The sequence below is a fragment of the Crinia signifera genome, unplaced genomic scaffold (genome assembly GCF_055691185.1).
Source record: "Crinia signifera unplaced genomic scaffold, ASM5569118v1 HAP2_SCAFFOLD_111, whole genome shotgun sequence".
NCBI lineage: Eukaryota > Metazoa > Chordata > Amphibia > Anura > Myobatrachidae > Crinia > Crinia signifera.
In genome coordinates, this window is record NW_028142005.1 from 260,380 (window position 1) to 287,486 (window position 27,107).

Genomic DNA, 27,107 nt, shown 5'->3' on the forward strand with positions numbered 1-27,107 from the left:
TTAGGCCCAATTCCAACTGCTTTTGGCAGCTAAACAGTGTTGAGCCTCTTTAGTAGTTTAATTTAAGACCCCCTGCTAATATCATGTCCTGTAGGTCTTTTTACATTACCAACACATGATTTTTTTCAGTAAGCCAATACAGTTAGGAAACTTTTTTATTAGCTTACCTGGTGATAGAAGTAGAAGAGGGCAAAAAAGTGCCTGTATCTCACCTACAGCCATACCACACTGGATAGGCCCAATCTCGTCTGATCTTGGAAGCTAAGCAGTGTTGGGTCTGGTTAGTACTTGGGTGGGAGATCACATGGGAACACCAGGTGCTGTAGGTTTTTTCACATTACAGGCAAATTGTTTTTTTCTCTAGCTATTTAAATTGGAAACTTTTTCTTTTTTATTGCCAGTACAGACATTTGGAAGAGGTCAAACAGACACAATAGCCATCACCTAAAGACTTACCACAATGTTTAGGCCCAATTCCAACTGCTTTTGGCAGCTTAACAGTGTTGAGCCTCTTTAGTAGTTTAATTTAAGACCCCCTGCTAATATCATGTCTTGTAGGTCTTTTTACATTACCAACACATGATTTTTTTCAGTAAGCCAATACAGTTAGGAAACTTTTGTATTAGCTTACCTGGTGATAGTAGTAGAAGAGGGCAAAAAAGTGAATTTAACTCACCTACAGCCATACCACATTGGATAGGCCCAATCTCGTCTGATCTTGGAAGCTAAGCAGTGTTGGGCCTGGTTAGTACTTGGGTGGGAGACCACATGGGAACACCAGGTGCTGTAGGTTTTTTCACATTACTGGCAAATTGTTTTTATTCTCTAGCTATTTATATTGGAAACTTTTTCATTTTATTGCCAGCACAGACATTTGGAAGAGGTCAAACAGACACAATAGCCATCAGCTAAAGACTTACCACACTGTTTAGGCTCAATTCCAACTGCTTTTGGCAGCTAAACAGTGTTGAGCCTCTTTTGTAGTTTAATTTAAGACCCCCTGCTAATATCATGTCCTGTAGGTCTTTTTACATGACCAACAAATGATTTTTTTCCGTAAGCCAATACAGTTAGGAAACTTTTGTATTAGCTTACCTGGTGATAGAAGTAGAAGAGGGCAAAAAAGTGCCTGTATCTCACCTACAGCCATACCACATTGGATAGGCCCAATCTCGTCTTATCTTGGAAGCTAAGCAGTTTTGGGCCTGGTTAGTACTTGGGTGGGAGACCACATGGGAACACCAGGTGCTGTAGGTTTTTTCACAGTACTGGCAAATTGTTTTTATTCTCTAGCTATTTAAATTGGGAACTTTTTCTTTTTATTGCCAGTACAGACATTTGGAAGAGGTCAAACAGACACAATAGCCATCACCTAAAGACTTACCACACTGTTTAGGCCCAATTCCAACTGCTTTTGGCAGCTAAACAGTGTTGAGCCTCTTTAGTAGTTTAATTTAAGACCCCCTGCTAATATCATGTCCTGTAGGTCTTTTTACATTACCAACACATGATTTTTTTCAGTAAGCCAATACAGTTAGGAAACCTTTTTATTAGCTTACCTGGTGATAGAAGTAGAAGAGGGCAAAAAAGTGCCTGTATATCATCTACAGCCATACCACATTGGATAGGCCCAATCTCGTCTGATCTTGGAAGCTAAGCAGTGTTGGGCCTGGTTAGTACTTGGGTGGGAGACCACATGAGAACACCAGGTGCTGTAGGTTTTTTCACATCACAGGCAAATTGTTTTTATTCTCTAGCTATTTAAATTGGAAACTTTTTCTTTTTATTGCCAGTACAGACATTTGGAAGAGGTCAAACAGACACAATAGACTTCACCTAAAGACTTACCACACTGTTTAGGCCCAATTCCAACTGCTTTTGGCAGCTAAACAGTGTTGAGCCTCTTTAGTAGTTTAATTTAAGACCCCCTGCTAATATCATGTCCTGTAGGTCTTTTTACATTACCAACACATGATTTTTTTTAAGTAAGCCAATACAGTTAGGAAACTTTTTTATTAGCTTACCTGGTGATAAAAGTAGAAGAGGGCAAAAAAGTGCCTGTATCTCACCTCTAGCCATACTACATTGGATAGGCCTAATTTCGTCTGATCTTGGAAGCTAAGCAGTGTTGGGCCTGGTTAGTACTTGGGTGGGAGACCACCTGGGAACACCAGGTGCTGTAGGTTTTTTCACATTACTGTCAAATTGTTTTTATTCTCTAGCTATTTAAATTGGAAACTTTTTCTTTTTATTGCCAGCACAGACATTTGGAAGAGGTCAAACAGACACAATAGCCATCACCTAAAGACTTACCACACTGTTTAGGCTCAATTCCAACTGCTTTTGGCAGCTAAACAGTGTTGAGCCTCTTTTGTAGTTTAATTTAAGACCCCCTGCTAATATCATGTCCTGTAGGTCTTTTTACATTACCAACACATGATTTTTTTCAGTAAGCCAATACAGTTAGGAAACGTTTGTATTAGCTTACCTGGTGATAGAAGTAGAAGAGGGCAAAAAAGTGCTTTTAACTCACCTACAGCCATACCACATTGGATAGGCCCAATCTCGTCTGATCTTGGAAGCTAAGCAGTGTTGGGCCTGGTTAGTACTTGGGTGGGAGACCACATGGGAACACCAGGTGCTGTAGGTTTTTTCACATTACTGGAAAATTGTTTTTATTCTCTAGCTATTTAAATTGGAAACTTTTTCTTTTTATTGCCAGTACAGACATTTGGAAGAGGTCAAACAGACACAATAGCCATCACCTAAAGACTTACCACACTGTTTAGGCCCAATTCCAACTGCTTTTGGCAGCTAAACAGTGTTGAGCCTCTTTAGTAGTTTAATTTAAGACCCCCTGCTAATATCATGTCCTGTAGGTCTTTTTACATTACCAACACATGATTTTTTTTCAGTAAGCCAATACAGTTAGGAAACTTTTTTATTAGCTTACCTGGTGATAGAAGTAGAAGAGGGCAAAAAAGTGCCTGTATCTCACCTACAGCCATACCACATTGGATAGGCCCAATCTCGTCTGATCTTGGAAGCTAAGCAGTGTTGGGCCTGGTTAGTACTTGGGTGGGAGACCACATGGGAACACCAGGTGCTGTAGGTTTTTTCACATTACAGGCAAATTGTTTTTTTCTCTAGCTATTTAAATTGGAAACTTTTTCTTTTTATTGCCAGTACAGACATTTGGAAGAGGTCAAAAAGACACAATAGCCATCACCTAAAGACTTACCACAATGTTTAGGCCCAATTCCAACTGCTTTTGGCAGCTTAACAGTGTTGAGCCTCTTTTGTAGTTTAATTTAAGACCCCCTGCTAATATCATGTCCTGTAGGTCTTTTTACATTACCAACACATGATTTTTTTCAGTAAGCCAATACAGTTAGGAAACGTTTGTATTAGCTTACCTGGTGATAGAAGTAGAAGAGGGCAAAAAAGTGCTTTTAACTCACCTACAGCCATACCACATTGGATAGGCCCAATCTCGTCTTATCTTGGAAGCTAAGCAGTTTTGGGCCTGGTTAGTACTTGGGTGGGAGACCACATGGGAACACCAAGTGCTGTAGGTTTTTTCACATTACTGGCAAATTGTTTTTATTCTCTAGCTATTTAAATTGGGAACTTTTTCTTTTTATTGCCAGTACAGACATTTGGAAGAGGTCAAACAGACACAATAGCCATCACCTAAAGACTTACCACACTTTTTAGGCCCAATTCCAACTGCTTTTGGCAGCTAAACAGTGTTGAGCCTCTTTAGTAGTTTAATTTAAGACCCCCTGCTAATATCATGTCCTGTAGGTCTTTTTACATTACCAACACATGATTTTTTTCAGTAAGCCAATACAGTTAGGAAACCTTTTTATTAGCTTACCTGGTGAAAGAAGTAGAAGAGGGCAAAAAAGTGCCTGTATATCATCTACAGCCATACCACATTGGATAGGCCCAATCTCGTCTGATCTTGGAAGCTAAGCTTTGTTGAGCCTGGTTAGTACTTGGGTGGGAGACCACATGAGAACACCAGGTGCTGTAGGTTTTTTCACATCACAGGCAAATTGTTTTTATTCTCTAGCTATTTAAATTGGAAACTTTTTCTTTTTATTGCCAGTACAGACATTTGGAAGAGGTCAAAAAGACACAATAGACTTCACCTAAAGACTTACCACACTGTTTAGGCCCAATTCCAACTGCTTTTGGCAGCTAAACAGTGTTGAGCCTGTTTAGTAGTTTAATTTAAGACCCCCTGCTAATATCATGTCCTGTAGGTCTTTTTACATTACCAACACATGATTTTTTTTAAGTAAGCCAATACAGTTAGGAAACTTTTTTATTAGCTTACCTGGTGATAAAAGTAGAAGAGGGCAAAAAAGTGCCTGTATCTCACCTACAGCCATACCACATTGGATAGGCCTAATTTCGTCTGATCTTGGAAGCTAAGCAGTGTTGGGCCTGGTTAGTACTTGGGTGGGAGACCACCTGGGAACACCAGGTGCTGTAGGTTTTTTCACATTACTGGCAAATTGTTTTTATTCTCTAGCTATTTAAATTGGAAACTTTTTCTTTTTATTGCCAGCACAGACATTTGGAAGAGGTCAAACAGACACAATAGCCATCACCTAAAGACTTACCACACTGTTTAGGCTCAATTCCAACTGCTTTTGGCAGCTAAACAGTGTTGAGCCTCTTTTGTAGTTTAATTTAAGACCCCCTGCTAATATCATGTCCTGTAGGTCTTTTTACATTACCAACACATGATTTTTTTCAGTAAGCCAATACAGTTAGGAAACGTTTGTATTAGCTTACCTGGTGATAGAAGTAGAAGAGGGCAAAAAAGTGCTTTTAACTCACCTACAGCCATACCACATTGGATAGGCCCAATCTCGTCTGATCTTGGAAGCTAAGCAGTGTTGGGCCTGGTTAGTACTTGGGTGGGAGACCACATGGGAACACCAGGTGCTGTAGGTTTTTTCACATTACTGGAAAATTGTTTTTATTTTCTAGCTATTTAAATTGGAAACTTTTTCTTTTTATTGCCAGTACAGACATTTGGAAGAGGTCAAACAGACACAATAGCCATCACCTAAAGACTTACCACACTGTTTAGGCCCAATTCCAACTGCTTTTGGCAGCTTAACAGTGTTGAGCCTCTTTAGTAGTTTAATTTAAGACCCCCTGCTAATATCATGTCCTGTAGGTCTTTTTACATTACCAACACATGATTTTTTTCAGTAAGCCAATACAGTTAGGAAACTTTTGTATTAGCTTACCTGGTGATAGAAGTAGAAGAGGGCAAAAAAGTGAATTTAACTCACCTACAGCCATACCACATTGGATAGGCCCAATATCGTCTGATCTTGGAAGCTAAGCAGTGTTGGGCCTGGTTAGTACTTGGGTAGGAGACCACATGGGAACACCAGGTGCTGTAGGTTTTTTCACATTACTGGCAAATTGTTTTTATTCTCTAGCTATTTATATTGGAAACTTTTTCATTTTATTGCCAGCACAGACATTTGGAAGAGGTCAAACAGACACAATAGCCATCAGCTAAAGACTTACCACACTGTTTAGGCTCAATTCCAACTGCTTTTGGCAGTTAAACAGTGTTGAGCCTCTTTTGTAGTTTAATTTAAGACCCCCTGCTAATATCATGTCCTGTAGGTCTTTTTACATTACCAACACATGATTTTTTTCAGTAAGCCAATACAGTTAGGAAACTTTTTTATTAGCTTACCTGGTGATAGAAGTAGAAGAGGGCAAAAAAGTGCCTGTATCTCACCTACAGCCATACCACATTGGATAGGCCCAATCTTGTCTGATCTTGGAAGCTAAGCAGTGTTGGGCCTGGTTAGTACTTGGGTGGGAGACCACATGGGAACACCAGGTGCTGTAGGTTTTTTCACATTACAGGCAAATTGTTTTTATTCTCTAGCTATTTAAATTGGAAACTTTTTCTTTTTATTGCCAGTACAGACATTTGGAAGAGGTCAAACAGACACAATAGCCATCTCCTAAAGACTTACCACACTGTTTAGGCCCAATTCCAACTACTTTTGGCAGCTAAACAGTGTTGAGCCTCTTTAGTAGTTTAATTTAAGACCCCCTGCTAATATCATGTCCTGTAGGTCTTTTTACATTACCAACACATGATTTTTTTCAGTAAGCCAATACAGTTAGGAAACTTTTTTATTAGCTTACCTGGTGATAGAAGTAGAAGAGGGCAAAAAAGTGAATATAACTCACCTACAGCCATACCACATTGGATAGGCCCAATCTCGTCTGATCTTGGAAGCTAAGCAGTGTTGGGCCTGGTTAGTACTTGGGTGGGAGACCAAATGGGAACACCAGGTGCTGTAGGTTTTTTCACATCACTGGCAAATTGTTTTTATTCTATAGCTATTTATATTGGAAACTTTTTCATTTTATTGCCAGCACAGAGATTTGGAAGAAGTCAAACAGACACAATAGCCATCAGCTAAAGACTTACCACACTGTTTAGGCTCAATTCCAACTGCTTTTGGCAGCTAAACAGTGTTGAGCCTCTATTGTAGTTTAATTTAAGACCCCCTGCTAATATCATGTCCTGTAGGTCTTTTTACATTACCAACACATGATTTTTTTCCGTAAGCCAATACAGTTAGGGAACTTTTGTATTAGCTTACCTGGTGATAGAAGTAGAAGAGGGCAAAAAAGTGCCTGTATTTCACCTACAGCCATACCACATTGGATAGGACCAATCTCGTCTGATCTTGGAAGCTAAGCAGTTTTGGGCCTGGTTAGTACTTGGGTGGGAGACCACATGGGAACACCAGGTGCTGTAGGTTTTTTCACATTACTGGCAAATTGTTTTTATTCTCTAGCTATTTAAATTGGGAACTTTTTCTTTTTATTGCCAGTACAGACATTTGGAAGAGGTCAAACAGACACAATAGCCATCACCTAAAGACTTACCACACTGTTTAGGCCCAATTCCAACTGCTTTTGGCAGCTAAACAGTGTTGAGCCTCTTTAGTAGTTTAATTTAAGACCCCCTGCTAATATCATGTCCTGTAGGTCTTTTTACATTACCAACACATGATTTTTTTCAGTAAGCCAATACAGTTAGGAAACTTTTTTATTAGCTTACCTGGTGATAGAAGTAGAAGAGGGCAAAAAAGTGCCTGTATCTCACCTACAGCCATACCACATTGGATAGTCCCAATCTCGTCTGATCTTGGAAGCTATGCAGTGTTGGGCTTGGTTATTACTTGGGTGGGAGACCACATGGGAACACCAGGTGCTGTAGGTTTTTTCACATTACAGGCAAATTGTTTTTATTCTCTAGCTATTTAAATTGGAAACTTTTTCTTTTTATTGCCAGTACAGACATTTGGAAGAGGTCAAACAGACACAATAGCCATCACCTAAAGACTTACCACACTGTTTAGGCCCAATTTCAACTGCTTCTGGCAGCTAAACAGTGTTGAGCCTCTTTAGTAGTTTAATTTAAGACCCCCTGCTAATATCATGTCCTGTAGGTCTTTTTACATTACCAACACATGATTTTTTTCAGTAAGCCAATACAGTTAGGAAACTTTTTTATTAGCTTACCTGGTGATAGAAGTAGAAGAGGGCAAAAAAGTGCCTGTATCTCACCTACAGCCATACCACATTGGATAGGCCCAATCTCGTCTGATCTTGGAAGCTAAGCAGTGTTGGGACTGGTTACTACTTGGGTGGGAGACCACATGGGAACACCAGGTGCTGTAGGTTTTTTCACATTACAGGCAAATTGTTTTTATTCTCTAGCTATTTAAATTGGAAATTTTTTCTTTTTATTGCCAGTACAGACATTTGGAAGAGGTCAAACAGACACAATAGCCATCACCTAAAGACTTACCACACTGTTTAGGCCCAATTCCAACTGCTTTTGGCAGCTAAACAGTGTTGAGCCTGTTTAGTAGTTTAATTTAAGACCCCCTGCTAAGATCATGTCCTGTAGGTCTTTTTACATTACCAACACATGATTTTTTTTAAGTAAGCCAATACAGTTAGGAAACTTTTTTATTAGCTTACCTGGTGATAGAAGTAGAAGAGGGCAAAAAAGTGCCTGTATCTCACCTACAGCCATACCACATTGGATAGGCCCAATCTCGTCTGATCTTGGAAGCTAAGCAGTGTTGGGCCTGGTTAGTACTTGGGTGGGAGACCACCTGGGAACACCAGGTGCTGTAGGTTTTTTCACATTACTGGCAAATTGTTTTTATTCTCTAGCTATTTAAATTGGAAACTTTTTCTTTTTCTTGCCAGTACAGACATTTGGAAGAGGTCAAACAGACACAATAGCCATCACCTAAAGACTTACCACACTGTTTAGGCCAAATTCCAACTGCTTTTGGAAGCTAAACAGTGTTAAGCCTGTTTAGTAGTTTAATTTAAGACCCCCTGCTAATATCATGTCCTGTAGGTCTTTTTACATTACCAACACATGATTTTTTTTAAGTAAGCCAATACAGTTAGGAAACTTTTTTATTAGCTTACCTGGTGATAGAAGTAGAAGAGGGCAAAAAAGTGCCTGTATCTCACCTACAGCCATACCACATTGGATAGGCCCAATCTCGTCTGATCTTGGAAGCTAAGCAGTGTTGGGCCTGGTTAGTACTTGGGTGGGAGACCACCTGGGAACACCAGGTGCTGTAGGTTTTTTCACATTACTGGCAAATTGTTTTTATTCTCTAGCTATTTATATAGGAAACTTTTTCTTTTTATTGCCAGCACAGACATTTGGAAGAGGTCAAACAGACACAATAGCCATCACCTAAAGACTTACCACACTGTTTAGGCTCAATTCCAACTGCTTTTGGCAGCTAAACAGTGTTAAGCCTGTTTAGTAGTTTAATTTAAGACCCCCTGCTAATATCATGTCCTGTAGGTCTTTTTACATTACCAACACATGATTTTTTTTAAGTAAGCCAATACAGTTAGGAAACTTTTTTATTAGCTTACCTGGTGATAGAAGTAGAAGAGGGCAAAAAAGTGCCTGTATCTCACCTACAGCCATACCACATTGGATAGGCCCAATCTCGTCTGATCTTGGAAGCTAAGCAGTGTTGGGCCTGGTTAGTACTTGGGTGGGAGACCACCTGGGAACACCAGGTGCTGTAGGTTTTTTCACATTACTGGCAAATTGTTTTTATTCTCTAGCTATTTATATAGGAAACTTTTTCTTTTTATTGCCAGCACAGACATTTGGAAGAGGTCAAACAGACACAATAGCCATCACCTAAAGACTTACCACACTGTTTAGGCCAAATTCCAACTGCTTTTGGCAGCTAAACAGTGTTAAGCCTGTTTAGTAGTTTAATTTAAGACCCCCTGCTAATATCATGTCCTGTAGGTCTTTTTACATTACCAACACATGATTTTTTTTAAGTAAGCCAATACAGTTAGGAAACTTTTTTATTAGCTTACCTGGTGATAGAAGTAGAAGAGGGCAAAAAAGTGCCTGTATCTCACCTACAGCCATACCACATTGGATAGGCCCAATCTCGTCTGATCTTGGAAGCTAAGCAGTGTAGGGCCTGGTTAGTACTTGGGTGGGAGACCACCTGTGAACACCAGGTGCTGTAGGTTTTTTCACATTACTGGCAAATTGTTTTTATTCTCTAGCTATTTATATAGGAAACTTTTTCTTTTTATTGCCAGCACAGACATTTGGAAGAGGTCAAACAGACACAATAGCCATCACCTAAAGACTTACCACACTGTTTAGGCTCAATTCCAACTGCTTTTGGCAGCTAAACAGTGTTGAGCCTCTTTTGTAGTTTAATTTAAGACCCCCTGCTAATATCATGTACTGTAGGTCTTTTTACATTACCAACACATGATTTTTTTCAGTAAGCCAATACAGTTAGGAAACTTTTGTATTAGCTTACCTGGTGATAGAAGTAGAAGAGGGCAAACAAGTGCCTTTAACTCACCTACATCCATACCACATTGGATAGGCCCAATCTCGTCTGATCTTGGAAGCTAAGCAGTGTTGGGCCTGGTTAGTACTTGGGTGGGAGACCACATGGGATCACCAGGTGCTGTAGGTTTTTTCACATTACTGGCAAATTGTTTTTATTCTCTAGCTATTTAAATTGGAAGCTTTTTCTTTTTATTGCCAGTACAGACATTTGGAAGAGGTCAAACAGACACAATAGCCATCACCTAAAGACTTACCACACTGTTTAGGCCCAATTCCAACTGCTTTTGGCAGCTAAACAGTGTTGAGCCTCTTTAGTAGTTTAATTTAAGACCCCCTGCTAATATCATGTCCTGTAGTTCTTTTTACATTACCAACACATGATTTTTTTTAAGTAAGCCAATACAGTTAGGAAACTTTTTTATTAGCTTACCTGGTGATAGAAGTAGAAGAGGGCAAAAAAGTGCCTGTATCTCACCTACAGCCATACCACATTGGATAGTCCCAATCTCGTCTGATCTTGGAAGCTAAGCAGTGTTGGGCTTGGTTAGTACTTGGGTGGGAGACCACATGGGAACACCAGGTGCTGTAGGTTTTTTCACATTACAGGCAAATTGTTTTTATTCTCTAGCTATTTAAATTGGAAACTTTTTCTTTTTATTGCCAGTACAGACATTTGGAAGAGGTCAAACAGACACAATAGCCATCTCCTAAAGACTTACCACACTGTTTAGGCCCAATTCCAACTACTTGTGGCAGCTAAACAGTGTTGAGCCTCTTTAGTAGTTTAATTTAAGACCCCCTGCTAATATCATGTCCTGTAGGTCTTTTTACATTACCAACACATGATTTTTTTCAGTAAGCCAATACAGTTAGGAAACTTTTTTATTAGCTTACCTGGTGATAGAAGTAGAAGAGGGCAAAAAAGTGCCTGTATCTCAACTACAGCCATACCACATTGGATAGGCCCAATCTCGTCTGAACTTGGAAGCTAAGCAGTGTTGGGCCTGGTTAGTACTTTGGTGGGAGACCACATGGGAACACCAGGTGCTGTCGGTTTTTTCACATTACAGGCAATTTTTTTTTTATTCTCTAGCTATTTAAATTGGAAACTTTTTATTTTTATTGCCAGTACAGACATTTGGAAGAGGTCAAACAGACACAATAGCCATCACCTAAAGACTTACCACACTGTTTAGGCCCAATTCCAACTGCTTTTGGCAGCTAAACAGTGTTGGTCCCCTTTAGTAGTTTAATTTAAGACTCCCTGCTAATATCATGTCCTGTAGGTCTTTTTACATTACCAACACATGATTTTTTTCAGTAAGCCAATACAGTTAGGAAACTTTTTTATTAGCTTACCTGGTGATAGAAGTAGAAGAGGGCAAAAAAGTGCCTGTATCTCACCTACAGCCATACCACATTGGATAGGCCCAATCTCGTCTGATCTTGGAAGCTAAGCAGTGTTGGGCCTGGTTAGTACTTGGGTGGGAGACCACATGGGAACACCAGGTGCTGTAGGTTTTTTCACATTACAGGCAAATTGTTTTTATTCTCTAGCTATTTAAATTGGAAACTTTTTCTTTTTATTGCCAGTACAGACATTTGGAAGAGGTCAAACAGACACAATTGCCATCACCTAAAGACTTACCACACTGTTTAGGCCCAATTCCAACTGCTTTTGGCAGCTAAACAGTGTTGAGCCTCTTTAGTAGTTTAATTTAAGACCCCCTGCTAATATCATGTCCTGTAGGTCTTTTTACATTACCAACACATGATTTTTTTCAGTAAGCCAATACAGTTAGGAAACGTTTGTATTAGCTTACCTGGTGATAGAAGTAGAAGAGGGCAAAAAAGTGAATTTAACTCACCTACAGCCATACCACATTGGATAGGCCCAATCTCGTCTGATCTTGGAAGCTAAGCAGTGTTGGGCCTGGTTAGTACTTGGGTGGGAGACCACATGGGAACACCAGGTGCTGTAGGTTTTTTCACATCACTGGCAAATTGTTTTTATTCTCTAGCTATTTATATTGGAAACTTTTTCATTTTATTGCCAGCACAGACATTTGGAAGAGGTCAAACAGACACAATAGCCATCAGCTAAAGACTTACCACACTGTTTAGGCTCAATTCCAACTGCTTTTGGCAGCTAAACAGTGTTGAGCCTCTTTTGTAGTTTAATTTAAGACCCCCTGCTAATATCATGTCCTGTAGGTCTTTTTACATTACCAACACATGATTTTTTTCCGTAAGCCAATACAGTTAGGGAACTTTTGTATTAGCTTACCTGGTGATAGAAGTAGAAGAGGGCAAAAAAGTGCCTGTATCTCACCTACAGCCATACCACATGGGATAGGCCCAATCTCGTCTGATCTTGGAAGCTAAGCAGTGTTGGGCCTGGTTAGTACTTTGGTGGGAGACCACATGGGAACACCAGGTGCTGTAGGGTTTTTCACATTACAGGCAAATTGTTTTTATTCTCTAGCTATTTAAATTGGAAACTTTTTCTTTTTATTGCCAGTACAGACATTTGGAAGAGGTCAAACAGACACAATAGCCATCACATAAAGACTTACCACACTGTTTAGGCCCAATTCCAACTGCTTTTGGCAGCTAAACAGTGTTGAGCCTCTTTAGTAGTTTAATTTAAGACCCCCTGCTAATATCATGTCCTGTAGGTCTTTTTACATTACCAACACATGATTTTTTTCAGTAAGCCAATACAGTTAGGAAACTTTTTTATTAGCTTACCTGGTGATAGAAGTAGAAGAGGGCTAAAAAGTGCCTGTATTTCACCTACAGCCATACCACATTGGATAGGCCCAATCTCGTCTGTTCTTGGAAGCTAAGCAGTGTTGGGCCTGGTTAGTACTTGGGTGGGAGACCACATGGGAACACCAGGTGCTGTAGGTTTTTTCACATTACAGGCAAATTGTTTTTATTCTCTAGCTATTTAAATTGGAAACTTTTTCTTTTTATTGCCAGTACAGGCATTTGGAAGAGGTCAAACAGACACAATAGCCATCACCTAAAGACTTACCACACTGTTTAGGCCCAATTCCATCTGCTTTTGGCAGCTAAACAGTGTTGATCCTCTTTAGTAGTTTAATTTAAGACCCCCTGCTAATATCATGTCCTGTAGGTCGTTTTACATTACCAACACATGATTTTTTTCAGTAAGCCAATACAGTTAGGAAACTTTTTTATTAGCTTACCTGGTGATAGAAGTAGAAGAGGGCAAAAAAGTGCCTGTATCTCACCTACAGCCATACCACATTGGATAGGCCCAATCTTGTCTGATCTTGGAAGCTAAGCAGTGTTGGGCCTGGTTAGTACTTGGGTGGGAGACCACATGGGAACACCAGGTGCTGTAGGTTTTTTCACATTACAGGCAAATTGTTTTTATTCTCTAGCTATTTAAATTGGAAACTTTTTCTTTTTATTGCCAGTACAGACATTTGGAAGAGGTCAAACAGACACAATAGCCATCTCCTAAAGACTTACCACACTGTTTAGGCCCAATTCCAACTACTTGTGGCAGCTAAACAGTGTTGAGCCTCTTTAGTAGTTTAATTTAAGACCCCCTGCTAATATCATGTCCTGTAGGTCTTTTTACATTACCAACACATGATTTTTTTCAGTAAGCCAATACAGTTAGGAAACTTTTTTATTAGCTTACCTGGTGATAGAAGTAGAAGAGGGCAAAAAAGTGCCTGTATCTCAACTACAGCCATACCACATTGGATAGGCCCAATATCGTCTGAACTTGGAAGCTAAGCAGTGTTGGGCCTGGTTAGTACTTTGGTGGGAGACCACATGGGAACACCAGGTGCTGTCAGTTTTTTCACATTACAGGCAATTTTTTTTTTATTCTCTAGCTATTTAAATTGGAAACTTTTTATTTTTATTGCCAGTACAGACATTTGGAAGAGGTCAAACAGACACAATAGCCATCACCTAAAGACTTACCACACTGTTTAGGCCCAATTCCAACTGCTTTTGGCAGCTAAACAGTGTTGGTCCCCTTTAGTAGTTTAATTTAAGACTCCCTGCTAATATCATGTCCTGTAGGTCTTTTTACATTACCAACACATGATTTTTTTCAGTAAGCCAATACAGTTAGGAAACTTTTTTATTAGCTTACCTGGTGATAGAAGTAGAAGAGGGCAAAAAAGTGCCTGTATCTCACCTACAGCCATACCACATTGGATAGGCCTAATCTCGTCTGATCTTGGAAGCTAAGCAGTGTTGGGCCTGGTTAGTACTTGGGTGGGAGACCACATGGGAACACCAGGTGCTGTAGGTTTTTTCACATTACAGGCAAATTGTTTTTATTCTCTAGCTATTTAAATTGGAAACTTTTTCTTTTTATTGCCAGTACAGACATTTGGAAGAGGTGAAACAGACACAATAGCCATCACCTAAAGACTTACCACACTGTTTAGGCCCAATTCCAACTGCTTTTGGCAGCTAAACAGTGTTGAGCCTCTTTAGTAGTTTAATTTAAGACCCCCTGCTAATATCATGTCCTGTAGGTCTTTTTACATTACCAACACATGATTTTTTTCAGTAAGCCAATACAGTTAGGAAACTTTTGTATTAGCTTACCTGGTGATAGAAGTAGAAGAGGGCAAAAAAGTGCCTTTAACTCACCTACAGCCATACCACATTGGATAGGCCCAATCTCGTCTGATCTTGGAAGCTAAGCAGTGTTGGGCCTGGTTAGTACTTGGGTGGGAGACCACATGGGAACACCAGGTGCTGTAGGTTTTTTCACATTACTGGCAAATTGTTTTTATTCTCTAGCTATTTAAATAGGAAACTTTATCTTTTTATTGCCAGCACAGACATTTGGAAGAGGTCAAACAGACACAATAGCCATCACCTAAAGACTTACCAAACTGTTTAGGCCCAATTCCAACTGCTTTTGGCAGCTAAACAGTGTTGAGCCTCTTTAGTAGTTTAATTTAAGACCCCCTGCTAATATCATGTCCTGTAGGTCTTTTTACATTACCAACACATGATTTTTCTCAGTAAGCCAATACAGTTAGGAAACTTTTTTATTAGCTTACCTGGTGATAGAAGTAGAAGAGGGCAAAAAAGTGCCTGTATCTCAACTACAGCCATACCACATTGGATAGGCCCAATCTCGTCTGAACTTGGAAGCTAAGCAGTGTTGGGCCTGGTTAGTACTTGGGTGGGAGACCACATGGGAACACCAGGTGCTGTAGGTTTTTTCACATTACTGGCAAATTGTTTTTATTCTCTAGCTATTTAAATTGGAAACTTTTTCTTTTTATTGCCAGCACAGACATTTGGAAGAGGTCAAACAGACACAATAGCCATCACCTAAAGACTTACCACACTGTTTAGGCCCAATTCCAACTGCTTTTGGCAGCTAAACAGTGTTGGGCCTCTTTAGTAGTTTAATTTAAGACCCCCTGCTAATATCATGTCCTGTAGGTCTTTTTACATTACCAACACATGATTTTTTTCAGTAAGCCAATACAGTTAGGAAACTTTTTTATTAGCTTACCTGGTGATAGAAGTAGAAGAGGGCAAAAAAGTGCCTGTATCTCACCTACAGCCATACCACATTGGATAGGCCCAATCTCGTCTGATCTTGGAAGCTAAGCAGTGTTGGGCCTGGTTAGTACTTGGGTGGGAGACCACATGGGAACACCAGGTGCTGTAGGTTTTTTCACATTACAGGCAAATTGTTTTTATTCTCTAGCTATTTAAATTGGAAACTTTTTCTTTTTATTGCCAGTACAGACATTTGGAAGAGGTCAAACAGACACAATAGCCATCACCTAAAGACTTACCACACTGTTTAGGCCCAATTCCAACTGCTTTTGGCAGCTAAACAGTGTTGAGCCTGTTTAGTAGTTTAATTTAAGACCCCCTGCTAATATCATGTCCTGTAGGTCTTTTTACATTACCAACACATGATTTTTTTCAGTAAGCCAATACAGTTAGGAAACTTTTTTATCAGCTTACCTGGTGATAGAAGTAGAAGAGGGCAAAAAAGTGCCTGTATCTCACCTACAGCCATACCACATTGGATAGGCCCAATCTCGTCTGATCTTGGAAGCTAAGCAGTGTTGGGCCTGGTTAGTACTTGGGTGGGAGACCACATGGGAACACCAGGTGCTGTAGGTTTTTTCACATTACAGGCAAATTGTTTTTATTCTCTAGCTATTTAAATTGGAAACTTTTTCTTTTTATTGCCAGTACAGACATTTGGAAGAGGTCAAACAGACACAATAGCCATCACCTAAAGAATTACCACACTGTTTAGGCCCAATTCCAACTGCTTTTGGCAGCTAAACAGTGTTGAGCCTCTTTAGTAGTTTAATTTAAGACCCCCTGCTAATATCATGTCCTGTAGGTCTTTTTACATTACCAACACATGATTTTTTTTAAGTAAGCCAATACAGTTAGGAAACTTTTTTATTAGCTTACCTGGTGATAGAAGTAGAAGAGGGCAAAAAAGTGCTTGTATCTCACCTACAGCCATACCACATTGGATAGGCCCAACCTCGTCTGATCTTGGAAGTTAAGCAGTGTTGGGCCTGGTTAGTACTTGGGTGGGAGACCACATGGGAACACCAGGTGCTGTAGGTTTTTTCACATTACTGGCAAATTGTTTTTATTCTCTAGCTATTTAGATTGGAAACTTTTTCTTTTTATTGCCAGCACAGACATTTGGAAGAGTTCAAACAGACACAATAGCCATCACCTAAAGACTTACCACACTGTTTAGGCCCAATTCCAACTGCTTTTGGCAGCTAAACAGTGTTGAGCCTCTTTAGTAGTTTAATTTAAGACCCCCTGCTAATATCATGTCCTGTAGGTCTTTTTACATTACCAACACATGATTTTTTTCAGTAAGCCAATACAGTTAGGAAACTTTTGTATTAGCTTACCTGGTGATAGAAGTAGAAGAGGGCAAAAAAGTGAATTTAACTCACCTACAGCCATACCACATTGGATAGGCCCAATCTCGTCTGATCTTGGAAGCTAAGCAGTGTTGGGCCTGGTTAGTACTTGGGTGGGAGACCACATGGGAACACCAGGTGCTGTAGGTTTTTTCACATTACTGGCAAATTGTTTTTATTCTCTAGCTATTTATATTGGAAACTTTTTCATTTTATTGCCAGCACAGACATTTGGAAGAGGTCAAACAGACACAATAGCCATCAGCTAAAGACTTACCACACTGTTTAGGCTCAATTCCAACTGCTTTTGGCAGCTAAACAGTGTTGAGCCTCTTTTGTAGTTTAATTTAAGACCCCCTGCTAATATCATGTCCTGTAGGTCTTTTTACATGACCAACAAATGATTTTTTTCCGTAAGCCAATACAGTTAGGAAACTTTTGTATTAGCTTACCTTGTGATAGAAGTAGAAGAGGGCAAAAAAGTGCCTGTATCTCACCTACAGCCATACCACATTGGATAGGCCCAATCTCGTCTTATCTTGGAAGCTAAGCAGTTTTGGGCCTGGTTAGTACTTGGGTGGGAGACCACATGGGAACACCAGGTGCTGTAGGTTTTTTCACATTACTGGCAAATTGTTTTTATTCTCTAGCTATTTAAATTGGGAACTTTTTCTTTTTATTGCCAGTACAGACATTTGGAAGAGGTCAAACAGACACAATAGCCATCACCTAAAGACTTACCACACTGTTTAGGCCCAATTCCAACTGCTTTTGGCAGCTAAACAGTGTTGAGCCTCTTTAGTAGTTTAATTTAAGACCCCCTGCTAATATCATGTCCTGTAGGTCTTTTTACATTACCAACACATGATTTTTTTCAGTAAGCCAATACAGTTAGGAAACCTTTTTATTAGCTTACCTGGTGATAGAAGTAGAAGAGGGCAAAAAAGTGCCTGTATATCATCTACAGCCATACCACATTGGATAGGCCCAATCTCGTCTGATCTTGGAAGCTAAGCAGTGTTGGGCCTGGTTAGTACTTGGGTGGGAGACCACATGAGAACACCAGGTGCTGTAGGTTTTTTCACATCACAGGCAAATTGTTTTTATTCTCTAGCTATTTAAATTGGAAACTTTTTCTTTTTATTGCCAGTACAGACATTTGGAAGAGGTCAAAAAGACACAATAGACTTCACCTAAAGACTTACCACACTGTTTAGGCCCAATTCCAACTGCTTTTGGCAGCTAAACAGTGTTGAGCCTGTTTAGTAGTTTAATTTAAGACCCCCTGCTAATATCATGTCCTGTAGGTCTTTTTACATTACCAACACATGATTTTTTTTAAGTAAGCCAATACAGTTAGGAAACTTTTTTATTAGCTTACCTGGTGATAAAAGTAGAAGAGGGCAAAAAAGTGCCTGTATCTCACCTACAGCCATACCACATTGGATAGGCCTAATTTCGTCTGATCTTGGAAGCTAAGCAGTGTTGGGCCTGGTTAGTACTTGGGTGGGAGACCACCTGGGAACACCAGGTGCTGTAGGTTTTTTCACATTACTGGCAAATTGTTTTTATTCTCTAGCTATTTAAATTGGAAACTTTTTCTTTTTATTGCCAGCACAGACATTTGGAAGAGGTCAAACAGACACAATAGCCATCACCTAAAGACTTACCACACTGTTTAGGCTCAATTCCAACTGCTTTTGGCAGCTAAACAGTGTTGAGCCTCTTTTGTAGTTTAATTTAAGACCCCCTGCTAATATCATGTCCTGTAGGTCTTTTTACATTACCAACACATGATTTTTTTCAGTAAGCCAATACAGTTAGGAAACTTTTTTATTAGCTTACCTGGTGATAGAAGTAGAAGAGGGCAAAAAAGTGCCTGTATCTCACCTACAGCCATACCACACTGGATAGGCCCAATCTCGTCTGATCTTGGAAGCTAAGCAGTGTTGGGCCTGGTTAGTACTTGGGTGGGAGATCACATGGGAACACCAGGTGCTGTAGGTTTTTTCACATTACAGGCAAATTGTTTTTTTCTCTAGCTATTTAAATTGGAAACTTTTTCTTTTTATTGCCAGTACAGACATTTGGAAGAGGTCAAACAGACACAATAGCCATCACCTAAAGACTTACCACAATGTTTAGGCCCAATTCCAACTGCTTTTGGCAGCTTAACAGTGTTGAGCCTCTTTAGTAGTTTAATTTAAGACCCCCTGCTAATATCATGTCTTGTAGGTCTTTTTACATTACCAACACATGATTTTTTTCAGTAAGCCAATACAGTTAGGAAACTTTTGTATTAGCTTACCTGGTGATAGTAGTAGAAGAGGGCAAAAAAGTGAATTTAACTCACCTACAGCCATACCACATTGGATAGGCCCAATCTCGTCTGATCTTGGAAGCTAAGCAGTGTTGGGCCTGGTTAGTACTTGGGTGGGAGACCACATGGGAACACCAGGTGCTGTAGGTTTTTTCACATTACTGGCAAATTGTTTTTATTCTCTAGCTATTTATATTGGAAACTTTTTCATTTTATTGCCAGCACAGACATTTGGAAGAGGTCAAACAGACACAATAGCCATCAGCTAAAGACTTACCACACTGTTTAGGCTCAATTCCAACTGCTTTTGGCAGCTAAACAGTGTTGAGCCTCTTTTGTAGTTTAATTTAAGACCCCCTGCTAATATCATGTCCTGTAGGTCTTTTTACATGACCAACAAATGATTTTTTTCCGTAAGCCAATACAGTTAGGAAACTTTTGTATTAGCTTACCTGGTGATAGAAGTAGAAGAGGGCAAAAAAGTGCCTGTATCTCACCTACAGCCATACCACATTGGATAGGCCCAATCTCGTCTTATCTTGGAAGCTAAGCAGTTTTGGGCCTGGTTAGTACTTGGGTGGGAGACCACATGGGAACACCAGGTGCTGTAGGTTTTTTCACATTACTGGCAAATTGTTTTTATTCTCTAGCTATTTAAATTGGGAACTTTTTCTTTTTATTGCCAGTACAGACATTTGGAAGAGGTCAAACAGACACAATAGCCATCACCTAAAGACTTACCACACTGTTTAGGCCCAATTCCAACTGCTTTTGGCAGCTAAACAGTGTTGAGCCTCTTTAGTAGTTTAATTTAAGACCCCCTGCTAATATCATGTCCTGTAGGTCTTTTTACATTACCAACACATGATTTTTTTCAGTAAGCCAATACAGTTAGGAAACCTTTTTATTAGCTTACCTGGTGATAGAAGTAGAAGAGGGCAAAAAAGTGCCTGTATATCATCTACAGCCATACCACATTGGATAGGCCCAATCTCGTCTGATCTTGGAAGCTAAGCAGTGTTGGGCCTGGTTAGTACTTGGGTGGGAGACCACATGGGAACACCAGGTGCTGTAGGTTTTTTCACATTACTGGAAAATTGTTTTTATTCTCTAGCTATTTAAATTGGAAACTTTTTCTTTTTATTGCCAGTACAGACATTTGGAAGAGGTCAAACAGACACAATAGCCATCACCTAAAGACTTACCACACTGTTTAGGCCCAATTCCAACTGCTTTTGGCAGCTAAACAGTGTTGAGCCTCTTTAGTAGTTTAATTTAAGACCCCCTGCTAATATCATGTCCTGTAGGTCTTTTTACATTACCAACACATGATTTTTTTCAGTAAGCCAATACAGTTAGGAAACTTTTGTATTAGCTTACCTGGTGATAGAAGTAGAAGAGGGCAAAAAAGTGCCTGTATCTCACCTACAGCCATACCACACTGGATAGGCCCAATCTCGTCTGATCTTGGAAGCTAAGCAGTGTTGGGCCTGGTTAGTACTTGGGTGGGAGACCACATGGGAACACCAGGTGCTGTAGGTTTTTTCACATTACAGGCAAATTGTTTTTTTCTCTAGCTATTTAAATTGGAAACTTTTTCCCGTCGCGTCAGAGCACCAGTCTTCGGACCCGAACACCGCTCACACGCCGCTCAGTAGAAGTGGAACTGGACGGCAAGGGAGCTCACATACCCCGCGCTCAGCACCACCGAGGCACCTGTCTCAAACAACGGGGATCAACAACTGGGAAGGTGAGCCCGAGGGGAGAAGGGAGCACATATTCAGGCAGCCGGCATGAGGAGGGACAGGACGCGCTCACTCACTCATGCACGCCGTGGTCCCGACGTCATCAGCCGGGGACGCCGTTGCCGTTGCTGGGGACGCAGTGTGCCGCACGTGGAAGCGGCTGCTTCCTTACATTGACCAGACTCCAGCGGCTCCATACCCCTGCAAACACCGTGGCTGTGCCTGGGTTGACGAGTGGCAGAAGCTGCCCAGGCACAAATTAAAGTACATACTTTTTGGAAGTAGCCGCCTGATCGTGTGGTGCTGCCTGGTTGATTTGCTGCCAGCCACCTGTGGCTCTGGGTGGCAGTCTGAGCCCGAGTGGAGGGGCAAAGCGAGCAGCCTCAGCTATTTGTGACCTGTCCGGCCCAACCTCCTGCGTGAGAAGCAGGTAGGGGGCAGTGGAGGAGAGACTACTACAGTACATATATTATTCGCCTGGACTCAGCACCCAAGCCTGTTACACCAGCGGAGATTAAAAAGACCTGTCCTATAACGTGTCAGGGCAGCTGCTGGCCCCTGGGTGTGAGACAGTGGCCAGCGCTGGAAATCAAGACACAGGTTTATAAGGGCATCGGCTTACTTCAGGATCAATTAAGGAACTTCACGCCTGAACCCAAGTCCTCCTGGCCGCAGTGAACTCTTTTTAAATATCGGAGGAGAGGAAGGAAGGGGGAGGGAGAGAAAGGAGAGAAAGGAGAAGAGAAAGCACATCAGCAGTGAGTACACTTTATCTGACTGTTATCATACTGTGTTACTCTGCAAGTGGTAGTGTGCCCAATAAAATTGTAACTGGGAGCAGGGCTGTCATACTGCGTGGAAGTTAACTACAACCACAACCATGGGGAAAACTGGCCAAAATACAGCCGCAGCTCGTTTGGAGAGATTTGCTAGAGCTCAGTCCCAGGCTGGGCCTAGCTCACAACCCAGCACTCCCCTGACAACCCCGGTAAAGAGCAGCAGCTCTCAGCAACCGTCAGAAGTTACGTTGTCACAAGTGTTAGAGGCGGTGAATAATTGTGAGACACGCCTCAGGGACCAACTAAATCAAGTCCAATCAGACATGGCACTACTGAGAAATGATGTACAAAAAACTTGTGAAAGGGTAACTGAAGTAGAAAATCGTGTCTCGACATTAGAGGATTCCGTTACACCCCTACATGCCCAGGTTAAAACAATGTCAGGCCAGATCACGGACATTCGTCTGAAATTATCCGATATGGAGGGGCGCCTCAGACGGAACAACGTCCGCTTCATTGGGTTCGAGGAGAGGGCGGAGGGAAATGAGCCAGAAAAATTTCTTGAAAACTGGCTTATACAAATGTTTGGTAGTAATGCTTTTTCTGCTCAGTTTGCCGTGGAACGGGCCCACCGCATCCCAGGCCGTCCTCCTATACCAGGAGGGCCGCCGCGTACCCTGATCGCGAAAATTCTTCACTTTAAAGATCGCGATTCTATCCTCAGGTTGGCCAGGGAGGTGGGTTTTAAATATTGGAAGCTGCAGCCCTTTTGGCTGGAACAAATGGGAGAGCATGAAGACCTGGAGGCCACTATGCAGGAATTTTTTGAGATTAACAGGGGGTCCTCATCGGGGTTAGTTATTTGGGACTCCTTTAAGGCCTTTTTTAGAGGTATTATGATTAAGAAAATTGCCTTCCTAAAAAAAAAACATAGAGTAAAGGCAAATGAACTGGAGACAGTAATGGGTAATTTGGAGACTAAATATTTAAAATCCAACCTTGCGTCGGATGAAGACGCCTGGTTGCAAGCTCAAAAAGAATGGCTTGAATATTTTCAAGATATTACCTGTCGTAGATTGAGTTACGGGGCTCACCAATGGTATGCTAGTGCAGATAGGTCTGGTAAATGGCTCGCAATCTTGGCAAAACAAGACCACCCCTCTAATGTTATACCACAAATAACATTGGAATCGGGCGAGATAGTCTCAGAGACTCCCAAGATTGCCTTGGCCTTTGCGGATCACCTGGGTAAAGTTTATAAATCCCAAATCAATAAGGAGAGGGAAATAATAGGGGAGTATCTGGAATCGGTCGATATGCCTAAGTTATCAAGGGATTCAAGAGAATCCTTAGAAGCCCCCATTGAATTAGCTGAGATCATTGAGGCAATCAATTCGTTGCCCACAAATAAAGCCCCGGGTTTAGACGGCCTTCCAGGAGAAGTCTTTCAACGCTTTTCTAAAATAATAGGCCCTCAGCTGTTGGTCCTGTTTGGAGAGATGGAGGTAGAGGGGAACATTCCCCCCTCCATGTCAGAAGCTTCAATTATAATGATTCCGAAGAGTGGGAAGGACCCTTCTCAGATTGATTCGTATCGGCCGATCTCCTTAATATCGACAGACGCTAAAATTTTTGCAAAGGTTCTGGTGAATCGATTGAGTAGAGTAATTACAGAGATTGTACATCCTGATCAAACGGGATTTATGGCTGGGAAGTCTACCATGATCAATCTGAGAAGGGTCTTTTCTTACATTCAAATAGCGAGGGGTAAGAAGGCAAAAGTGGCAGTGGCATCATTTGATGCGAATAAAGCCTTTGATTCCATCGAATGGGAGTACTTGTGGGCAGTTTTAAGGACCTTTGGCTTTGGGAACCGTTTCATAGGATGGATCTCATTATTGTACAAAAATCCTCAAGCTAGATTATCTATAAATGGATTTACATCCCCGCTATTCCCCCTGTTCCGGGGGACTAGGCAGGGATGCCCCCTCTCTCCCCTCCTGTTTGCTGCAGCAGTCGAACCCTTAGCCTGCATATTAAGAAAGCAACTAGCAGGTGACAGACTGGGATCAGGGTACGGCATGAACATGGTGTCCTTGTACGCTGATGACTTGTTAGTGGGAGTAGCGAACCCTGAGGAGGACATCCCTAGAATCATCGAGAGTATGAGGGAGTTTGGGGAATTCTCGGGTCTCACAATCAATTGGGGGAAATCCCATTTGCTAAGTGTGGGGGATAATGGGCTAGGAGGAATGGTGGGCATCCCTCTTCGCCCTACTGAGAGGTTCAGATACCTGGGTGTGTGGGTTTCGGAGGCCCCAATGGATTATATTCGGGACAATCTTACGCCACTCATAAATGATATCAAGGTGAAATGTCGCTGTTGGTTAAAACTCCCCCTCTCTCAGCTTGGTAGGGTCAACCTGATAAAAATGTCGATATTACCCAGGCTAAGTTATGTATTCCAACAGTCACCAGTATATATAAAGGATGACTATTTTAAAAAAATTAATAGTATTATATCATCCTTTATTTGGCATGAAAAGCGCCCTCGAATTAGAATGGATGTCTTGTGCAGAGATAGGGATAGGGGTGGCCTAGCGGTTCCGAATTTTAAAGCCTACTATATCGCCGCACAGCTGGTCCATCTTTGTGCTTGGGTTCGGGACGACGAAGCCACGGTGGAGATAACTGGTCTAATTAGTTGTGTTGAGGTCGATTTGGGCCCACTTCAGTGGCTATTATCGATGGAGATGCGAGGCCACCCTCCTCCTTTATTGATGCAAGCTGCTAAAATTTGGAGATGGGTACACAAGTTAATTAAATATGAGGGGGTAGATCCCGACACTTCTATTTTTTCATTGAGTGAATTGTCGGAACTGAGGAAGCAACAGGGCATAGAGATTTGGGGGAAATTTCAGGTGACAAGGATTGAGCAATTCTTCAGGAATGGAAACATTAAATCGTTTGAGGAACTCCAGGCGGAATATAACCTTCCCAAACATATGTTTTTCAGGTTCCTCCAGGTTAGAAGTGCTTTACAGCAAGAGGGGGGCGCGCTTGCTTCGAAAATTCTTGACTCCCCATGCAAAAAGTTCATTAAACAACTGAGTGGTGGCGGGAAAAGATTGTCCAAACTATACGGCTTCTTGAATCTGCATACCCAGGAGGATGAATTGCTGGCTCTTAGGGACAAGTGGGTAGCCGACCTTCAGCAAGGGATGGAGCTAGTCTGGGAGAGGGCACTTGCGGTACCAGGGAGGGCAACGACATCAATTCGAATTCAGCAGGTGCAATTTAATATCCTCCATAGAAGTTATATGACCCCGGTTAAATTAAAAAGAATAGCAGGAACACATGACGATACTTGTCCCAAATGCAGGGAGGAAATAGGTTCATTCTGGCATCTCCTTTGGGAGTGCAAGGTTATCAAGGAGTTTTGGGAGCGGGTGGAGAATAAGCTGGAATCCGTGGGAGTTCCTAGGGTGGCGCTTACTGCACGAAGCATGGTAATGGGAGTGTGGGAACAGGACGCCTCTTACTATGACTGGAAGGAGTTGGTGGTTAACGTCTCAGCAATCGCGAAAGTTATAATAGCCAGGCAATGGATGGCCTCCTCGGGCCCAAATATTATTGAATGGGTGAATCTGGTCAATAGTACGTGTGAGCATGAAAGATTTGTTTATGCATCCAGAGGGGCATTGCCCAAATATGGGAAAATTTGGGGGAGGTGGAGACAATCTAGGATGTTTAAAATAACTGCCCGGAATAATGGTGAATAAAAGTGTAGTATAAGGGACATCAATACTCGGCATTTGGGGTAGCATCGTGGGTAAAGGGGGTAAAGGTTGGTAATAATTACCAACTAACTATAGGGGGTCACATTGTGGGAATATCAAGTGGTGATAATCGACTCAATTTCTCCGCTTAACTAACAAGAGTCACATATAATCCAAGAGAGTCCACATAGGAGTAAGGTAAAACACGGGGTTCACAGGGGAGGGGGGGGGGGATATATAGCAAACCATAGGATAGGGGGTTTTCACAAATGGAAATTGCACCAAGAAGCAAGTCCTTATAGGAGAGGTGCCCACAGTCCCGTTTCTGTTCGCTTTAGCTATCTGTGGGTTCGACTTGCAAGTAAATGTTACACTAATTGCACTTCTAGGGTTTTTTCTTTTTTTTTTTTTTTTTTTTTTTTTTTTGGGGGTTGGTGTTGAGTTGTTGATGTCCCGCTGCTACCTCCAATAATGCAATGAAGGAAAGAAGCAAGGGCATTATGTCATCTAGTAAATATTCGTCTGAAATCGGTTCTCAGCAAAGCAAAGAAGGAGAGAAGAGTAAAGGGGAGGAATGGGAAGTAGAAAGTAAGGAAGTTGAGATAGCGAATGGAAGAAGAAATAATAATAAACTGGAGGGTTGGGGTAGCCCAGAGGGGTTGACACAGACGTAGAATTAATAGTAGTCAATAAGGAGGTAAGGGAAAAGGAAAAATTGATTGAAGTATTAGAAAGGACCAGCCAGGTCGGGGGGTATATGTGGGGATCGGGGGGTGGGGGGGTTTATGTTGAGTATATATGTATTGATAATATGCGTTATGTAATATTCTTCTGTACTTATTCTTTTGTGCTTACGCTTCTATATGAATTTGAAATGTATAAGTGTGAGATAAGTACGGCTATGTTAGCCTTTTCTGTGTTAATTATGTAAATTAAAACCACAAATAAAGACTTAATTAAAAAAAAAAATTGGAAACTTTTTCTTTTTATTGCCAGTACAGACATTTGGAAGAGGTCAAAAAGACACAATAGCCATCACCTAAAGACTTACCACAATGTTTAGGCCCAATTCCAACTGCTTTTGGCAGCTTAACAGTGTTGAGCCTCTTTTGTAGTTTAATTTAAGACCCCCTGCTAATATCATGTCCTGTAGGTCTTTTTACATTACCAACACATGATTTTTTTCAGTAAGCCAATACAGTTAGGAAACGTTTGTATTAGCTTACCTGGTGATAGAAGTAGAAGAGGGCAAAAAAGTGCTTTTAACTCACCTACAGCCATACCACATTGGATAGGCCCAATCTCGTCTTATCTTGGAAGCTAAGCAGTTTTGGGCCTGGTTAGTACTTTGGTGGGAGACCACATGGGAACACCAGGTGCTGTAGGTTTTTTCACATTACTGGCAAATTGTTTTTATTCTCTAGCTATTTAAATTGGGAACTTTTTCTTTTTATTGCCAGTACAGACATTTGGAAGAGGTCAAACAGACACAATAGCCATCACCTAAAGACTTACCACACTGTTTAGGCCCAATTCCAACTGCTTTTGGCAGCTAAACAGTGTTGAGCCTCTTTAGTAGTTTAATTTAAGA

At 41.1% G+C, this 27,107-nt stretch overlaps 33 non-coding genes and 13 pseudogenes across 33 annotated transcripts; all 46 read left to right on the forward strand.

Annotated features, from left to right (window-relative positions):
• The first annotated feature begins 210 nt into the window (after window positions 1-210).
• Window positions 211-329, forward strand: LOC146052537 (5S ribosomal RNA). Its single transcript, XR_014467526.1, has one exon. It is a non-coding gene; the product is annotated as a 5S ribosomal RNA (ribosomal RNA).
• Window positions 330-674: 345 nt separating this feature from the next.
• On the forward strand, window positions 675-793 carry LOC146052225 (5S ribosomal RNA). The gene has a single exon (XR_014467243.1). It is a non-coding gene; the product is annotated as a 5S ribosomal RNA (ribosomal RNA).
• Window positions 794-1,138: 345 nt separating this feature from the next.
• Window positions 1,139-1,257, forward strand: LOC146052697 (5S ribosomal RNA; annotated as a pseudogene).
• A 345-nt stretch (window positions 1,258-1,602) lies between these two features.
• On the forward strand, window positions 1,603-1,721 carry LOC146052367 (5S ribosomal RNA). Its single transcript, XR_014467372.1, has one exon. It is a non-coding gene; the product is annotated as a 5S ribosomal RNA (ribosomal RNA).
• Window positions 1,722-2,067: 346 nt separating this feature from the next.
• Window positions 2,068-2,186, forward strand: LOC146052711 (5S ribosomal RNA; annotated as a pseudogene).
• Window positions 2,187-2,531: 345 nt separating this feature from the next.
• LOC146052227 (5S ribosomal RNA) lies at window positions 2,532-2,650 on the forward strand. Its single transcript, XR_014467245.1, has one exon. It is a non-coding gene; the product is annotated as a 5S ribosomal RNA (ribosomal RNA).
• A 346-nt stretch (window positions 2,651-2,996) lies between these two features.
• On the forward strand, window positions 2,997-3,115 carry LOC146052228 (5S ribosomal RNA). Its single transcript, XR_014467246.1, has one exon. It is a non-coding gene; the product is annotated as a 5S ribosomal RNA (ribosomal RNA).
• A 344-nt stretch (window positions 3,116-3,459) lies between these two features.
• Window positions 3,460-3,578, forward strand: LOC146052719 (5S ribosomal RNA; annotated as a pseudogene).
• Window positions 3,579-3,923: 345 nt separating this feature from the next.
• Window positions 3,924-4,042, forward strand: LOC146052679 (5S ribosomal RNA; annotated as a pseudogene).
• A 346-nt stretch (window positions 4,043-4,388) lies between these two features.
• On the forward strand, window positions 4,389-4,507 carry LOC146052540 (5S ribosomal RNA). The gene has a single exon (XR_014467529.1). It is a non-coding gene; the product is annotated as a 5S ribosomal RNA (ribosomal RNA).
• Window positions 4,508-4,852: 345 nt separating this feature from the next.
• LOC146052229 (5S ribosomal RNA) lies at window positions 4,853-4,971 on the forward strand. The gene has a single exon (XR_014467247.1). It is a non-coding gene; the product is annotated as a 5S ribosomal RNA (ribosomal RNA).
• Window positions 4,972-5,316: 345 nt separating this feature from the next.
• On the forward strand, window positions 5,317-5,435 carry LOC146052674 (5S ribosomal RNA; annotated as a pseudogene).
• Window positions 5,436-5,780: 345 nt separating this feature from the next.
• LOC146052505 (5S ribosomal RNA) lies at window positions 5,781-5,899 on the forward strand. Its single transcript, XR_014467497.1, has one exon. It is a non-coding gene; the product is annotated as a 5S ribosomal RNA (ribosomal RNA).
• Window positions 5,900-6,244: 345 nt separating this feature from the next.
• LOC146052384 (5S ribosomal RNA) lies at window positions 6,245-6,363 on the forward strand. The gene has a single exon (XR_014467387.1). It is a non-coding gene; the product is annotated as a 5S ribosomal RNA (ribosomal RNA).
• Window positions 6,364-6,708: 345 nt separating this feature from the next.
• Window positions 6,709-6,827, forward strand: LOC146052639 (5S ribosomal RNA; annotated as a pseudogene).
• A 345-nt stretch (window positions 6,828-7,172) lies between these two features.
• On the forward strand, window positions 7,173-7,291 carry LOC146052701 (5S ribosomal RNA; annotated as a pseudogene).
• Window positions 7,292-7,636: 345 nt separating this feature from the next.
• On the forward strand, window positions 7,637-7,755 carry LOC146052671 (5S ribosomal RNA; annotated as a pseudogene).
• Window positions 7,756-8,101: 346 nt separating this feature from the next.
• Window positions 8,102-8,220, forward strand: LOC146052531 (5S ribosomal RNA). The gene has a single exon (XR_014467521.1). It is a non-coding gene; the product is annotated as a 5S ribosomal RNA (ribosomal RNA).
• Window positions 8,221-8,566: 346 nt separating this feature from the next.
• LOC146052543 (5S ribosomal RNA) lies at window positions 8,567-8,685 on the forward strand. Its single transcript, XR_014467532.1, has one exon. It is a non-coding gene; the product is annotated as a 5S ribosomal RNA (ribosomal RNA).
• Window positions 8,686-9,031: 346 nt separating this feature from the next.
• LOC146052557 (5S ribosomal RNA) lies at window positions 9,032-9,150 on the forward strand. Its single transcript, XR_014467544.1, has one exon. It is a non-coding gene; the product is annotated as a 5S ribosomal RNA (ribosomal RNA).
• Window positions 9,151-9,496: 346 nt separating this feature from the next.
• On the forward strand, window positions 9,497-9,615 carry LOC146052351 (5S ribosomal RNA). Its single transcript, XR_014467357.1, has one exon. It is a non-coding gene; the product is annotated as a 5S ribosomal RNA (ribosomal RNA).
• Window positions 9,616-9,960: 345 nt separating this feature from the next.
• LOC146052665 (5S ribosomal RNA) lies at window positions 9,961-10,079 on the forward strand (annotated as a pseudogene).
• Window positions 10,080-10,425: 346 nt separating this feature from the next.
• LOC146052382 (5S ribosomal RNA) lies at window positions 10,426-10,544 on the forward strand. The gene has a single exon (XR_014467385.1). It is a non-coding gene; the product is annotated as a 5S ribosomal RNA (ribosomal RNA).
• A 345-nt stretch (window positions 10,545-10,889) lies between these two features.
• Window positions 10,890-11,008, forward strand: LOC146052576 (5S ribosomal RNA). Its single transcript, XR_014467562.1, has one exon. It is a non-coding gene; the product is annotated as a 5S ribosomal RNA (ribosomal RNA).
• Window positions 11,009-11,354: 346 nt separating this feature from the next.
• Window positions 11,355-11,473, forward strand: LOC146052230 (5S ribosomal RNA). Its single transcript, XR_014467248.1, has one exon. It is a non-coding gene; the product is annotated as a 5S ribosomal RNA (ribosomal RNA).
• A 345-nt stretch (window positions 11,474-11,818) lies between these two features.
• LOC146052231 (5S ribosomal RNA) lies at window positions 11,819-11,937 on the forward strand. Its single transcript, XR_014467249.1, has one exon. It is a non-coding gene; the product is annotated as a 5S ribosomal RNA (ribosomal RNA).
• Window positions 11,938-12,282: 345 nt separating this feature from the next.
• On the forward strand, window positions 12,283-12,401 carry LOC146052620 (5S ribosomal RNA). Its single transcript, XR_014467602.1, has one exon. It is a non-coding gene; the product is annotated as a 5S ribosomal RNA (ribosomal RNA).
• A 345-nt stretch (window positions 12,402-12,746) lies between these two features.
• Window positions 12,747-12,865, forward strand: LOC146052454 (5S ribosomal RNA). The gene has a single exon (XR_014467451.1). It is a non-coding gene; the product is annotated as a 5S ribosomal RNA (ribosomal RNA).
• Window positions 12,866-13,210: 345 nt separating this feature from the next.
• Window positions 13,211-13,329, forward strand: LOC146052506 (5S ribosomal RNA). The gene has a single exon (XR_014467498.1). It is a non-coding gene; the product is annotated as a 5S ribosomal RNA (ribosomal RNA).
• A 345-nt stretch (window positions 13,330-13,674) lies between these two features.
• On the forward strand, window positions 13,675-13,793 carry LOC146052718 (5S ribosomal RNA; annotated as a pseudogene).
• Window positions 13,794-14,139: 346 nt separating this feature from the next.
• On the forward strand, window positions 14,140-14,258 carry LOC146052411 (5S ribosomal RNA). Its single transcript, XR_014467412.1, has one exon. It is a non-coding gene; the product is annotated as a 5S ribosomal RNA (ribosomal RNA).
• A 345-nt stretch (window positions 14,259-14,603) lies between these two features.
• Window positions 14,604-14,722, forward strand: LOC146052232 (5S ribosomal RNA). Its single transcript, XR_014467250.1, has one exon. It is a non-coding gene; the product is annotated as a 5S ribosomal RNA (ribosomal RNA).
• A 345-nt stretch (window positions 14,723-15,067) lies between these two features.
• Window positions 15,068-15,186, forward strand: LOC146052344 (5S ribosomal RNA). Its single transcript, XR_014467352.1, has one exon. It is a non-coding gene; the product is annotated as a 5S ribosomal RNA (ribosomal RNA).
• A 345-nt stretch (window positions 15,187-15,531) lies between these two features.
• On the forward strand, window positions 15,532-15,650 carry LOC146052233 (5S ribosomal RNA). Its single transcript, XR_014467251.1, has one exon. It is a non-coding gene; the product is annotated as a 5S ribosomal RNA (ribosomal RNA).
• A 345-nt stretch (window positions 15,651-15,995) lies between these two features.
• Window positions 15,996-16,114, forward strand: LOC146052234 (5S ribosomal RNA). Its single transcript, XR_014467252.1, has one exon. It is a non-coding gene; the product is annotated as a 5S ribosomal RNA (ribosomal RNA).
• Window positions 16,115-16,460: 346 nt separating this feature from the next.
• LOC146052387 (5S ribosomal RNA) lies at window positions 16,461-16,579 on the forward strand. The gene has a single exon (XR_014467390.1). It is a non-coding gene; the product is annotated as a 5S ribosomal RNA (ribosomal RNA).
• A 345-nt stretch (window positions 16,580-16,924) lies between these two features.
• On the forward strand, window positions 16,925-17,043 carry LOC146052236 (5S ribosomal RNA). The gene has a single exon (XR_014467253.1). It is a non-coding gene; the product is annotated as a 5S ribosomal RNA (ribosomal RNA).
• A 345-nt stretch (window positions 17,044-17,388) lies between these two features.
• On the forward strand, window positions 17,389-17,507 carry LOC146052698 (5S ribosomal RNA; annotated as a pseudogene).
• A 345-nt stretch (window positions 17,508-17,852) lies between these two features.
• LOC146052369 (5S ribosomal RNA) lies at window positions 17,853-17,971 on the forward strand. Its single transcript, XR_014467373.1, has one exon. It is a non-coding gene; the product is annotated as a 5S ribosomal RNA (ribosomal RNA).
• A 346-nt stretch (window positions 17,972-18,317) lies between these two features.
• LOC146052541 (5S ribosomal RNA) lies at window positions 18,318-18,436 on the forward strand. Its single transcript, XR_014467530.1, has one exon. It is a non-coding gene; the product is annotated as a 5S ribosomal RNA (ribosomal RNA).
• A 345-nt stretch (window positions 18,437-18,781) lies between these two features.
• Window positions 18,782-18,900, forward strand: LOC146052328 (5S ribosomal RNA). The gene has a single exon (XR_014467337.1). It is a non-coding gene; the product is annotated as a 5S ribosomal RNA (ribosomal RNA).
• Window positions 18,901-19,244: 344 nt separating this feature from the next.
• LOC146052237 (5S ribosomal RNA) lies at window positions 19,245-19,363 on the forward strand. Its single transcript, XR_014467254.1, has one exon. It is a non-coding gene; the product is annotated as a 5S ribosomal RNA (ribosomal RNA).
• Window positions 19,364-19,708: 345 nt separating this feature from the next.
• On the forward strand, window positions 19,709-19,827 carry LOC146052700 (5S ribosomal RNA; annotated as a pseudogene).
• Window positions 19,828-20,172: 345 nt separating this feature from the next.
• LOC146052331 (5S ribosomal RNA) lies at window positions 20,173-20,291 on the forward strand. Its single transcript, XR_014467340.1, has one exon. It is a non-coding gene; the product is annotated as a 5S ribosomal RNA (ribosomal RNA).
• A 345-nt stretch (window positions 20,292-20,636) lies between these two features.
• Window positions 20,637-20,755, forward strand: LOC146052550 (5S ribosomal RNA). The gene has a single exon (XR_014467538.1). It is a non-coding gene; the product is annotated as a 5S ribosomal RNA (ribosomal RNA).
• A 6,030-nt stretch (window positions 20,756-26,785) lies between these two features.
• LOC146052703 (5S ribosomal RNA) lies at window positions 26,786-26,904 on the forward strand (annotated as a pseudogene).
• Window positions 26,905-27,107: the final 203 nt, after the last annotated feature.